At 39.4% G+C, this 14,699-nt stretch overlaps 1 protein-coding gene across 1 annotated transcript in view; it reads right to left on the bottom strand.

The window, feature by feature from the left end:
• The window catches only part of LOC125229401 (potassium channel subfamily K member 6-like), a 144,387-nt gene extending 132,029 nt beyond the window's left edge, over positions 1–12,358 (bottom strand). Inside the window, exon 1 of the mRNA XM_048134229.1 lies at positions 12,233–12,358. The gene's annotated coding sequence lies outside the window, so the exon portion shown is untranslated. The remainder of the gene's footprint in view (positions 1–12,232) is intronic.
• Positions 12,359–14,699: the final 2,341 nt, after the last annotated feature.

The following is a 14,699-nucleotide window of genomic DNA, read 5'->3' on the forward strand; positions in this document are numbered from 1 at the left end:
ACAGTTTTTTGGAGCTGGCAATTACAGAAGTCCCAAAGCGACTTTCCGGTGCGCCTGCCACGGCACCTGGCGGATATATAGAAAAAACTCTCTCTTCGACCGTGCGAGCGCCATGATCTGCGCTCCCGTTATTACGAATTAAAAATAGTTATCGGTGCACCGGCGCGACACAAACGTGAAAATTGACATTTTAAGTGATATTCCGACCAGTGACCTAAGCTTCCGTTTATATGTGACAATCGTTTTAGTGTGAGGATTTTCCCAAAGTGTTTCCACGTGGCCCCACAAGCGCCTCTGGACAAATGTAAGTAGCCTCACCAATTAAACGCCGCTACATATAGTTTTTTGATCCGTTCGATCCGGATTTTTCTTTCTCACGTTGTGTTGCCCGTGTATTTTGCGGTATTACGTACCCATCATTCCAATTACATACGTTTGTAGTTCAATTTTTCATTGTAATTTCCGCCATCTTTGCTCACGGCAAAATGGTACCGAATCCTACAGACGGTGTCGAAACCGACACATCGTGTATGACACAAGATTTATTCGAGCGAGATCTAATTCTCGACGAATTAAAACGAACATTACAGTTCGCAGCAACGAATATAGAACAATTTCGTTCAAGAACTTCCGATTTAACAGCGCACCAGCGAAAGTTTACCAAAATTCAAACTAAGATCGAAAAGGCATTAATTAAGTCTAATAGCTTCAACAAAGAAGCCAACATCAAGATTCGAAATGATTTCAACGATTTATATTACGCGATAGTTACGCATTTAAATAACCTAAAGGAGGTAGATGTAGAAAAGCGGCGAGCGAGCCGCATTCCTGTGCCTAGCCAACACGACACGTTTATGAACGACCGTCGAAACTTGCCTAAATTGTCGCTTCCTGAATTTCACGGTGAACCTACGGGCTGGCCCGCCTTTTTCGACTTATTTCAATCGTTGGTCCACAACAACAATGCCTACACTGACGCGGAAAAGTTTAGGTATTTACTACTTTCGGTTAAAAACGAACCATTTAATTTAATTAAATCAATTCCCATAACGGAAAGTAATTATTCAATTGCGATCGATGTTCTAAAATCCCGTTATGACAACAAACGCATTATTGCGTCACAACATCTAGATAAATTATTCGATATCGATTCTTGTTCCGCGCGCTCATCAGTTGTTGCTATGCAAATTTGCTTAATGTTTACCACGAAAATATTAAAGCACTTGAAGTTTTGGAGTTTCCGGTTAAAGAATGGGACTTCGTTCTGTTAAATTTATTATTACGTAAAATTCCCGTTAATACGCGAAAAGAATATGAACGTTCTTTAACCAACCCAAGTGAAATACCTAAAGTCCAAACCTTAATAACATTCTTAGAGCGCGAACTTACGGCGGAACAGATGATTACAGTTTCCCATATACAGTCCACAAAAAATAATTCCTTAAGTACAACAAATAAAAATAATTTAATTTCAAATCAAATTACACCTAAACGGGTTTTAATTACGAATACGTCAGACCAAACTCGACCGTATGTCGATACGAATAAGGTTCGATCTTGCGTGAAGTGCAAAGGCTCGCATGCCCTTCACAAATGTTTGGAGTTTTTAAATTTGTCTACTAAAGATAGATTCACATTTGTTCAAACAAATAACATTTGTTATAATTGTTTATGTTCCGGACATGACTTACGTAATTGTAAATCAAGTTTTAAGTGTCGTAAGTGCAATAAGAAGCACCACACCTTAATTCATTTAGATTCGGACCTTACGCGTACGCGACCCTTCCCGGCGAACAATGAAGCCGCGGAACTAGTTGCCGTCTCGCTCGCTCTAACGGAGCAGTCGCAGCCCGGCGCGGGCGCTGTCCCGAGCCCATCAGCTGTTCACGGCGTGAATCAAAATAATCTAGGTTTAGGTATTGAGCCTCATACGGTGTTACTGTCAACTGCGTTGGTTGACCTTTATTACGAAGGTAATAAAATTGCTACAATTCGTTGTATGTTAGACGGGGGCTCACAAGCAGCTCTTATTACTGAATCGTGTATGCAACGATTAAATTTACCGCGACGAAATGTCAGCGAGCCGTTGGTAGGTGTCGGTGATTTACCGCTCAACCCTAGGGGTACCTTCGTGTGCTCAATTTCGCCCAAGGGCAAACAAAGTCCAAGTATTCCTTTGGAGGCTACTATTTTGTCAAAATTAACCCGTCAAATGCCTAGTGTACCACTAGCACCGTACGGGGAATGGCCTCATTTGCAAGGGCTCGCTCTAGCCGACCCTGAATTTCATAAACCTCAGCCGGTTGACATGATACTTGGCGAGGACATTTTCATGGATGTCATTCGCGAGGGTATAGTCAGGGGTAAACCTGGCACACCCACCGCAATCAATAGTGTATTTGGTTATTTACTAGGGGTAAAGTCAACTTTACTTCTAATATTTCGACTCCACGCCATACTTGTTTTACGTCGTTCGACAACGACAATCTCGAGAAGTTTTGGGAGCTGGAGTCAGTTCCAGAGATGCGGAGTTACACTCCCGAAGAAAAGCTATGCGAATCCTTTTTCCAAAAGACGCATACGCGCGATGAGACAGGGCGATACATAGTTGCTCTGCCATTCAAGCCCGATGCACCGCCCCTCGGCGAGTCTCGGCAAATTGCTCTAGCACGTTTCCACAAACTGGAATACCGTCTAGAACGAAACCCCCAGCTGAAGGCGGAGTATCACGCGTGCCTCCAGGAGTATGTGGATCTTAACCACATGGAGCTCGCGGACGATAACCCCCGCTGGCGCGAGTTATTACATCCCGCACCACTCGGTGTCGAAGATTTCCGACACTACCCGAACTCGTGTTGTCTATGATGCTGGTTGTCGCACAACGAGTGGCTACGCGCTCAATGATGCGTTGCTAAAAGGGCCTAAGTTACACTTAGACATAGTAGATGTACTTCTAAAATTTCGAGTACATAAAGTTGCATTTTGTTCTGATATTAAACAAATGTATCGGAATATTCTTGTACGTGAGAGTGATAGGGACTTTCAGCGCATCCTGTGGCGCAAGTCGCCAGAGGAACCTCTGCGCGATTATAGGCTGCGTACCGTTACTTTTGGTATCAGTAGTTCCCCTTATCTCGCCTTGCGCACAATTAAACAGCTCGCGCATGACGAAGCCGAGCGTTTCCCGCTCGCCTCGCCAGTCCTCCTAAATGACGTGTTCGTCGACGATGTGGTGACCGGCGCAGATACCTTAGCCGAAGCCCTCAATCTGCAGCAGGAGCTGATAGGTATTTGTGCCACGGCCGGGTTCGAATTGCGAAAGTGGCAAAGTAACTCGCCAGCCATTCTCGCTGCCACGCGACCGACAGAGTTTCATGGTGAGCGGCGCGAAAATGTTCATTTTGCCGAAATGGAAAATGACAAAGGGGTCAAGGTCCTTGGACTTCAATGGAATCCAAGATCTGACGCATTTAGTTTCAAAGTTCAAAGTTCTTCGCAGGCCTGTACAAAGCGGGCGATTCTTTCCGAAATTGCAAAAATTTACGACCCCCTCGGGTTATTATCTCCGGTGACATTGTTTGCCAAACATTTAATTCAATTGCTATGGTTAGCCAAAATTTCCTGGGACTCAGAACCCCTATCGATATTATTAACTCATGGACGAGTTTTATTAACGAGCTACCGCTCCTATCGCAAATTTCTTTTCCTCGTCATATTTTCAATACTGACGACTTCGATTCAATCGAAATTCACGGATTTGCCGACGCAAGCAAAATTGCATACGCAGCATGTGTTTACATACGTCTGACGGACAACACCGGGCGAGTTCAAACCTATTTAGTCATGGCTAAAAGTCGCGTTGCACCTCTTCGGGTATGCCTTACTATACCTAGAATGGAATTGATGGGTTGTGTTATCCTATCAAAATTAATTGAAAGAGTTATGCATCTTTACGGTGGTCACATTCACCCCGATCAAGTGTACGCATGGTCTGACAGTTCCGTCGTGCTCGCGTGGCTTCAGTCACCCCCGCACGAATGGAAAACGTTTGTCTCGAACCGCACTAGTGAGATTTTGTCCCGTGTCCCGGCGCGCTGTTGGCGTCACGTCCCGTCAGCTGATAACAGCGCTGACCCGGCGTCTCGCGGTCTGCTCCCCGCCGCGCTCGTACAAAATGACTTGTGGTTCCATGGTCCTACATGGCTCCAACAAAGTCGCGACTCCTGGCCTATACCAAAACCGGTGGCAAACACGAACGAGGAAAAACGCAATACACATGACTCGGCAAGTCTTAGTTATGCATGTGTGTCCACATTGCCTCCTTCCCCGGACGACGACACTCTTATAACGCGATTTTCGTCGCTAGGTAAATTAGTTCGCGTCACGGCAGTCATATTTCGTTTCTACAATAAATGCAGGAAACATAAACAAACATTCCCAAAGTACGTCACCGTACCAGAGTACAATTTTGCATTAAATCGACTAATATTGATTACACAACAAAAAGTGTTCGAAGACGACATTAAGAGGATTTCGTCAAATAAACTTCCGTCAATTCGTTTGCGGCGTCTCACGCCCATTATAGATAGGGATGGTTTGTTACGCGTCGGCGGACGTATTCACAAATCACTTTTACCTTTTGAATCAAAACATCAATTGATTTTACCTAAAAGACATCCTCTTACAAATCTTATCATTGACGATGCGCATATAAAGGAACTACATGCCGGTTCGCAGTGCGTGCAAAACTCGCTCTTACAGCGATACTGGATTATCTCTGGTCGTGATATTGTTCGCCTCCGCGTACATCGTTGTATCAAATGCTTCCGCGCTCGACCGACTCGCTGCCAGCCGCGCATAGGAATGTTACCCTCGGTTCGGCTACGCCCCGCACGTGTGTTTAGTAAAACGTCTTGTGACTTTTGTGGGCCATTCTACGTACGCGCTAATAAGGTTCGTAATGCAAAAATAATAAAATGTTACGTTGCAGTTTTCGTATGTATGAGCGTTAAAGCTGTACATCTTGAGTTAGTTTCCGAACTTTCCACGGAAGGTTTTTTAGCTGCGTTGCGACGTTTCACGTCCCGTCGAGGATATTGTACGGATATATATACCGATTGCGGACGTAACTTTGTTGGTTGTAATAATTACCTTCAAGAGTTATATATTTTTTTACGTAATGATTCGGTCATGAGTGCCCTTAATCAACAAACTTTAAAACAAGGATTAACTTGGCATTTTCAACCACCTTATGCTAGTCATTTCGGTGGATTATTTGAAGCAGCTGTTAAGAGTTTCAAAACTCATTTACATCGCGTAATAGGTACACAAACGCAAACATATGATTGTATGCACACTTTGACGTGTCAAATCGAAGCTGTATTAAACAGTCGTCCGCTCTGCGTTCTAAGTTCGGACTCCGCGGATCCTTTACCTCTTACGCCGGCCCATTTCTTAATCGGTGAGCCCTTAACGGCCCTACCGGACGTTTCTCTGATAGACGAGAACCCTAATCGTCTTACACGTTGGCGCTGGATACAACAAGCTGTCCAGCATTTCTGGCGTCGATGGAGTCGTGAATATCTCCATCAACTGCAACAAAGTACAAAGTGGCTGCAAGACCGCGGTCCCGCCGTTCGTGAAGGTACTGTTGTTGTGGTATGCGACGACCACCTGCCGCCGCTGCAGTGGAAACTCGCGCGCGTTCATGCTGTCCATCCGGGCAGCGATCAAGTTATTCGCGTCGTAACATTGAAAAGCGGGAACACGTTGTTCAAACGACCTGTTGTGAAGGTCTGTCCCTTACCTTTAGAATAAACTTATACAATCGTTACGACTCTTAATGTTAAGTTAAATATAAGTTTCATAAAATATTTTGGTATACTTTCGTATAGTTTCTTTTTTTTATTTCTTTTAAAAGTCACTCCGTGTCTTTTAAGGTGAGCGGCATGTTCCGTCGAGGAACAGAGATTTTTAGTTTTAATTTCTTTTCTTGATATAGTTAAATAGTTATTTCATTTTCATACATACAAGGCAACACAATTTTGAAAGAATACTTTTTTCCATGTATATGTAGCACAGTTTTTTGGAGCTGGCAATTACAGAAGTCCCAAAGCGACTTTCCGGTGCGCCTGCCACGGCACCTGGCGGATATATAGAAAAAACTCTCTCTTCGACCGTGCGAGCGCCATGATCTGCGCTCCCGTTAATACGAATTAAAAAATAGTTATCGGTGCACCGGCGCGACATAAACGTGAAAATTGACATTTTAAGTGATATTCCGACCAGTGACCTAAGCTTCCGTTTATATGTGACAATCGTTTTAGTGTGAGGATTTTCCCAAAGTGTTTCCACGTGGCCCCACAAGCGCCTCTGGACAAATGTAAGTAGCCTCACCAATTAAACGCCGCTACAAGTTTATTTAACTAAATTCTCAATTTGAAAGGGGGCTCCTTTCCATTTTAGCAGCTTCGCTCCTGTAGCGTCTTAAAGATTGAGACGCAAAACTTGTAGCGACCACCTGAACATCAACATTCAACCCACGTTTACAAATATTACCCAATTTACCCATTCTGAACCGGTTACTACATTTTCAATGAACACCCACTCGACAGACGGAAAATATCCATCGTGTATTAAAAGCCTCCGGAAAAATGTGAGGACTACCCCCACATTTACATTTTCTAGAAAGGTTTTATAATAAAAGTGGGAGTTTGCAGGAATTTTACATACAGTTTTGTAGAGCTTTTATATTGTGCCTGCAGTCTAAACTGAAATATGTAGTAACAATAGTAGACCAAAGCAATTAAATTAAGTATAGTTGCTGTACCAATTATGTAATTACGAGTAAAGAAAATAATATCTCATGGTTGCACACAATTTCAACGTAGCACTAAACTTAACATTAATAATATTATCTTATCAAACTACGTTTTAAGTAGACAAATGAAGTTAACATAAAATTGTCAGCCCAATTTTGGGTACTATTTTGGAATTCAATTACGTCAAGTATAAAATTCTATTTAAATTGAGAGTAGAAACGTGTCAGTTCCCGACCTTCCCAAGGGTCTGAAGAGTTAGAAAAATACATTAATCGTATGGGTGAACAAACTCAGCCATATTCAAAATAACCGTACTTATATATTACTAGCTTTTGTCCGCGGCTTCGCTCACGTTAGAAAGAGACAAAAAGTAGCCTATGTCACTCTCCGTCCCTTCAAATATCTCCTTTTAAAAAATCACGACAATTCTTCTCTCCGTTTTGCCGTGAAAGACGGACAACAAACAGACACACACACTTTTCCATTTATAATATTAGTATGGAAGTATGGATATAAGTATCGTAAAACCAATATGACACCATAACATACGACGTCTTGACCACAAAAATGCGTCTACAGAGTTTTGTCTTTCCATGCGTGGAATCGACAGAAAATAAAAAAATATCTTGAAATTGGTCCAGCCTGAATGTTATAACCAGAGATTGGACGGATTTGCGACATTCTTAGTGACTTACGTCATTTTAATGACTTTTAGTATGACATGACGCACAAAAATCCGATCTCTGGTTATAACTATAGGGACCTACTTACACGTAGAATATTGCTACAATTTTACCGAATAAATTATTGGGGCTCGTCTCGTTTATTGAGTTAGGTATTTATATTCGAGTCTTTTCCTTTATTGTCATATTTTTAATTTAATAACAATTCAAATAAAGCTCCAAGAATAAGGCCTGGACGAGTTTCTTATTCAAATCCTCTGTATTTTCTTTGTAGTATTCTGCTACCTAAAAATCGTTTGAAGTAAATTGCTCCCATTTGCATCATAAAAGATCTTTAATGTGTAAAAATATAATCCTTCAAATTAGAAGGTTTAAAATTTCGTGGATCGTTTTAATCCTGTATTCGTAATTTAAAAAAAAATAATAATCCTTTAATCGGCTCAAATTTGAGTTTGTTTTTATTGAGTCCAATACACTTTATGACTTTAAAAAAATCGTAACTAGAAAAATACGGACCGCTCTGTATAATAAATCCTTACTAATATTATACTTGGGAAAGTGTGTGTGTCTGTTTGTTTGTCCGTCTTTCACGGCAAAACGGAGCGATGAATTGACGTGATTTTTGAAGTGGAGATAGTTGAATCCCTTCAACTGGAGAGTGACATAGGCTATTTTTTGACTCTTTCTAACGCGAGCGTAGCCTCAGGCAGAACCTAGTCTCATATAAGTTTCATTATAATAATCTAAATACATATTAAATACAGAACGTCTGCCATACTTAATCCTACGTCTATAAAGGCACAAAAAGGACGAAAACGTTCCATTTACTTTAATATAATAGTGACATTGTAGCTTAGTCCGACCTAAAGTCCTATGCCTAATTCCTAGAGGTAATTGGTTAGAAACCAGATAGGGGGCTTATCCTACAAAAGTTGGTTTGCCGACCTTTTCAGCTAGGGGTGTGTTATCTAGATGGAAATGAATACGTGATTAGTGTCTATCGCAAAAATTGTCACCAGCGTTTGAATAAATACGTAGGAAAACGATCAGTTTTCATTACAGGTAAACATTTTTTCTACAATTTCATTATTTTGATAAGCTTAGATAGCTTGTTAAAACTGACTGGACCGACGATCCAACAGATCGCAGGTTCATATTTGGTTCAATACGATCAAAATTATCAGTTTCTTATATAAAAACTTTACACCGGTCAAATCTTACATGAAAATCGGCTAAAAAAACAAAGTGTGATGTAAAGCTGGATTTTTAGTATGTTATTTGGAGTCCTTGGGGGAATGTAAGACTATATTTTGCAAGCAAAAAAAAAGTGTGCTAACTTCGTAATTTAAAAAAAAAAGTAAAAAATCGGACTTTTTTTGGTTTTTATTTTTTTATTAAAAAACTATGCGTTTTTGGTCAAAAGTTGCTGTGTAATGTTGAAAGCGCATTAAATTTGAAACAGTTTGACATCTTTCTTATCAATGTCCGTCAAATAGTTTTCGAGATATGAAGCGTCAAAAAAGGTTAATTTTTGACGCATTTATAAAATGTAGCGTTTTGCCAATATTTTTAGACAAATATCTGCAAAATACTTCATGATATGATATATATTGCAATATAACATTGTATAAAATTTATTTTGCTTTAGTTTTAGTGTAAATAAAGGTCAGTAAGACGAATATTTACTTGGGAAAACAAAAAAAAATCTATAAATAGAGAAGCCAAGAGTCTGGTAGATTGGTTAAGGTAAAATAGTTTACGCTAAAAGTTTTAGGTTGAAAGTGCTATCTATTCGATCTTACTTTCTTTGATATCCGTTTATCTGAAAAAATTGTCTAAGCTAACTTTGCATCGATTTGACTATTACTAATGAAGAAATAAAATACAGTAAAACTTTTGAAGTTTAGTAAATTAGAAAAATAAAACAGAATTATTTACATTTTACTTTTTCCTTTTTGAGGGTCCTGGTTTTGCATCTTGATGGCACAACTCCTGTAGTGATAGAAAGTCCACTTGAGTTGTATTTGACCACCAATTGCTGTGGAATAAACTACGGGAACGGAAAGCGCCCACGCCAATTATTAAGATACTGGAGAAGTGGTATTCCCAGCAGAAGAACGTAGTAAGGTGGAAGTCAACTCTGTCCACAGCCAGCGGGCTAAACTGTGGCGTGAGACAAGGAGGCAGTATGTCTCCGGCTCTCTTCAGCGTGTACATGGATGGGCTGTCGCAGGCTTTGACCAGTACCGAGGTTGGCTGCTCTATCAATGGGCAAATGATAAATCACATCGCATATGCAGACGATATGGTCCTACTAGCACCATCTGTGGGAGCTATGCGTAAGTTACTTGCAGAATGCGAGAGATACGCCAGCCAGCATAACATGAGATACAATCCGGACAAGTCTGAATTTATGCTCATGGAGGCAGCACATATGCCCACACATGTACCACCTCTTTTGCTTGATGGAGTTCAATTGACAACGTTTCAAAATTTTCAATGTCCCTAAATCGAAAACCATTTCGAGATACACGCTTGTAGATCACATAAATAATTTTTTTAATTTTTTTTCCGTATTTTTAGTATAAAAATCTTAAAATAGTTTAAAGGGGAAGTGACGTCAAATAGCTGATTTAAAGCTGCCACTATACCAAAAAAATCTTCCAGTTTTTCTTAGGTGTATGAAACAACATGTGACGTCACGAAGCTGTGTCTTGACGTTTGTAACTTACGCTCTTTTTGCTCGAAGTAGTAATAAGAAGGGATTTTCTCATTAAAATAGCAGTTCTTGGAAAAATAAAAAAATTTCTTTGCTTGAGTTCTTTCAAACCAATCAATAAAAAGTAGTACTCAAAAATATGAAATGTTGTCAATTGCGGAGAGTACACGAAGTCAAATATCTTGGCCACATCTTGTTGTCCGGTTTAAAAGACCAGGAGGACATAGAAAGGCAGAGGCGAGCCACCGCAGTAAGGGCGAACATGTTGGCTAGAAGATTCACCAAATGTAGTGACAGCGTAAAAAGACAGCTGTTCCTCAGTTTTTGTACAAGCGTGTATACTGTCGAGTTATGGTCCAACTACACCTGCGCGGCGGTGAGAGACCTGCGCGTGCAATACAACACATACTATGTACTGATATTTCGTTATACGGAGAATACTATGATTCGGGCACGTCCACGACAACGCTCGTGAGATTGCATCGATGTTATTGACCCTCAGTGATATGCTTTAAAAACCAGTCCGTACAAGAACAATTTCGGAACAATCTGATTCAATTAATGAGGGTTTTCTACTCGTAAATATTTTTTTCCGCCAAGCGGCGATCCTGAGGTCTTTCTGACCGTAAACTTAACTTACTAAATAAATGTTGATTTGATATACGCAAATATGTGTCTGAGTAATACTTGAACAGCCCCCAAATAATAATAATTCGTTTTCCGCTATGCCTCCTGTAAATATATGTAAACTATCCCATTTTTCATCAATTTGAAATTGATGGATGGTCCCCTTAGACTATTTTCATGTAGGACTACGGGATCTCATAGCTGCCCTTACTGACCCGCTATCAAAATACACCCTGTATAAGTTCTCATAGTAAAAATTAAAAAAAATTGAATGCACTTTTACTAAGTTTTGAAAATAAAATGAAGTCTTCTTTCAGCAAAATATGCTATCTATGATATTTAAGGTACTTTCCCTCCATGTGGCATCGCCGTGGGACACTCTGTATACTTTAAGAAAACATACGATTTTATTTCATGTTTCGCTGTCTCAATAGGTAAGCGAGCTCCACCTTAGACCGCATCATCACTTACCATCAGGTGTAATCGTGGTCAAACGTCTACCTATTCGAACTAAAAAAAAAAAAACACAAGGTCATAATCAGAATAAAACTAAATTAAATACAGAACATGTTTTCACATAGCTACGCCTCCGCGTAAATAGTAACCGTATAATGTAGCTCACCGTTGAAAGCACGTGAATGCTACAACGCATAACCGTAGCAAAGCAAGCTACGCTACGTAGCACGTAACGCTCGTAGAATATTATAGGGACTGAAGAATATTTACTCTGATTCCAATTTTAATTTCGTGAAATATTAACTCCAGGTGCGATCTAAATCGGAAAATAAATATTGCTATCTTACACAAAACTCCATCCAAAATGTACGTAAGTATTTTATTAAAGATAAGAAATGTAATACATTATGTATGCGACATCGACATGGCGACCGAAATTCTCAAAATAACTTTGATTTTATCATTCAACAATAACATCGTACTTATAACCTAAGCAACATCTTACAATTCGATTAAATTGAAGTGCTGTCTCCACTTTGAACGTTTCCAAGTTTGAACGATCACTTATACGTCAGCCGTTAAGGAATTGTAGTGAGACGCAAGGATGATGGAATCATAATACCCTATTATACTCGCTCTTCAAATTGTCTCAAACTTTCAAGTTAACTGACAGACTAACACTTACTCTAGATTGAAACATCAGCGCAATAGAATTCATTGTTAGTATTTAAAAAGTTTTTTACAATAAAAACTACTTTGATTTTCGTATTCATTCTACAGTCTACACACACCACACAATTTTTTTGTGAAATTCAGCCTTTAGGTTAAAATTACCTTCTACACACACTTAAATATAACTACACTGAATAAGCAGTTGTAATTAAAACTTTAGTTCAACAAAAAAAATACAAAAATCGAAAACTTACCAATGCACACCGGCTCGTTCAATGTAAAACCGGTTACTTCGGAGTTTAAACCGTTTTCGAAAATGTTCGAAATTCAAATTAGAAATTGTTTCGCGGCGTTTTGTTTCTGCCAGGCGTTCGACCCAGCGGCGATTGGGGCGGCATCTGAAGCGAGCCTATAGCTTTTATTGCACTGTTTGAAAATAGGCTGCTCTTACAAAGATGCCTTTATAGTCAACGATTTTCAAGTCGCAAGGATTACTTAGCCTGTGACTTAGCTGTACCGTGAGTGCTTATGCTTATATGGAAAATACAATAGAGTGCTTTTCTATTATGTGTTGTTTGTTGCCAAGTTTAGAAACACATAAACGATTTATAAGTAATTGGATATTTTAAAACTGGGTTTCGACCAAATATGTGTGAGGACAGGAAGCAGGATCTGTCTGTCAAGAATCAGAACAAAATTTCAGCGTTAAGGTTGCATTGAGCGAGGATAAGTTCAAAATACAGACCTCGCTACGCAAATAACAAGCAAATTTGACAGAACAACAGAAAAATAGTATGAAGCACGATAACTCCGTACATGCCAGACAATACGATTAATTAATTATGACACACACTATCTCGGTAGTCTATTAGGTAGATACCCTTCTCCGAAAATCTTAAAAACCTTAGCAAATTCTTATATGAAGGTACAGGCTAAAAATGTATGTCGTTGTCGTGTCGTACTAAACAATGATTCTTACACTCTATCAATGGCTGTATAACCCCCGGGCCTGCGCCTTCGCGCCAACGCCGCCGCCATGACACTTTATCAATGGAGCCGCCATCTTGTTGACGTCATACATTTTACAAACTTACTATTGCAGTTTAACTGCGGCACGGGGCGGCACCACTGTCATATTTTTAAGTCACATTTGCTACTAAACAACATTAGTTCCTAGTTTTCTCGACTGCATGAGATAAAATTGCATAATGACCATAGACGGTTGTGTAATGTTTGTTTTCTTTTTGGTTTATGGGAGCATAGCCCGCGCAATGTTGATATCCAAATTTAATATCGTTAATTAAGTAATGAAGGTAATTATATTATAATGGCTGTCACGCATGAATGCCTATATGATGAATGTTGTCTACGATGATTTGTTCAGAATTATTAGAGGTTGTAAACGACAATCTAACGTGAATCAGACACTGTTTGAATAAAAAAACAAAGGTTCAATTTTCAGAATCTATATACCTATAATTGGTTATTTAGATCACTATTACGGTCCCGAAATTCGGTTTTATGTCCAGAAACTAAGATCACCATTAACACCAATTTTTAACACTGTAGCCAATATTTAAGGTCGGGGTGTTGAGAGGGTTAACCAAAATATTTTTTAAAGAATGCTTTCCGGTCAATAGGCTGACGGCCGTTTTATCGGCCTGAAATGTGAAAGTTCACCATTTATACTGTTTGAACTAGACCTTTAAGAATATTAAAAATGTAATAAGGTGCCGCTCCATAGTGCTTAATAACGATGCATGTTCATAGCCGCGTGCGGAATAACAATTGCGGGTCGCACTTTATATGCGGCTTAGGGTTGATCCTATCCTGAAATGTTTCATCTTCTGATCAAAGCCAGTTCAACGTACTGAGTCGACCTGAATCTTGGTAATAAATGAGAATAGTGAAAATTTATAAATTTTCACCACACCAACTGTTACTTTGCTATTCGAAACCAGATAGAAAAATTGCATTTTATCCACAAGAGTGCAAAGTAATTTCATAGAAATTTTAACTTGATGTCTTAAGCTGACTGGTAGAATTTAACTATGAATGATGATTTTGAATCATAAATATTGAATAAATTGATAGATTTTATTTAATTTGATGTTTTATAGTTAGCATTTTGTTTGTATTGGTATGGTGAAAAATTTTGTGATTCACACGGTGGCAAATTTTGATTAACCTTCGTGCCTTGAAACCCTGGCAACGCTCAAGATTCCACTTTTTGAACCACTCGCTACGCTCGCGGTTCAATATTGGAATCTTTCGCTTGCTCGGGTATCAATATTGGCACGTGCAACAACGACTTTGCCCCCTTGTAAAACAAATAACTATTGTCAGAGTGGTTAGAAAGACTTCATAATAAAGATTATTGTCCATTAGGTCTTTCAGTTGCATACCACAGTGAAACGAGTGGGAGAAAATTTAGGAACAATTTATATTTAAAAATTGGCTTTTTCCATGGATAAATAAATAGTTTTTAGTAGTTCCAGTAGGCTTGTTAAGCCAGATCACTGATACCATAAAATGTGTAGCTAGACTGTAGGTGATAACATAAGGAATCCATACTAACATTATAAATGGGAAAGTGTGTCTGTCTGTTTGTTTGTCCGTCTTTCACGGCAAAACGGAGCGACGAATAGACGTGATTTTTTAAGTGGAGATAGTTGAAGGGACGGCGAGTGGCATAGGCTACGTTTTGTCTCTTTCTAACCC

This window comes from Leguminivora glycinivorella, chromosome 9 (genome assembly GCF_023078275.1).
Source record: "Leguminivora glycinivorella isolate SPB_JAAS2020 chromosome 9, LegGlyc_1.1, whole genome shotgun sequence".
Classification (NCBI taxonomy): domain Eukaryota; kingdom Metazoa; phylum Arthropoda; class Insecta; order Lepidoptera; family Tortricidae; genus Leguminivora; species Leguminivora glycinivorella.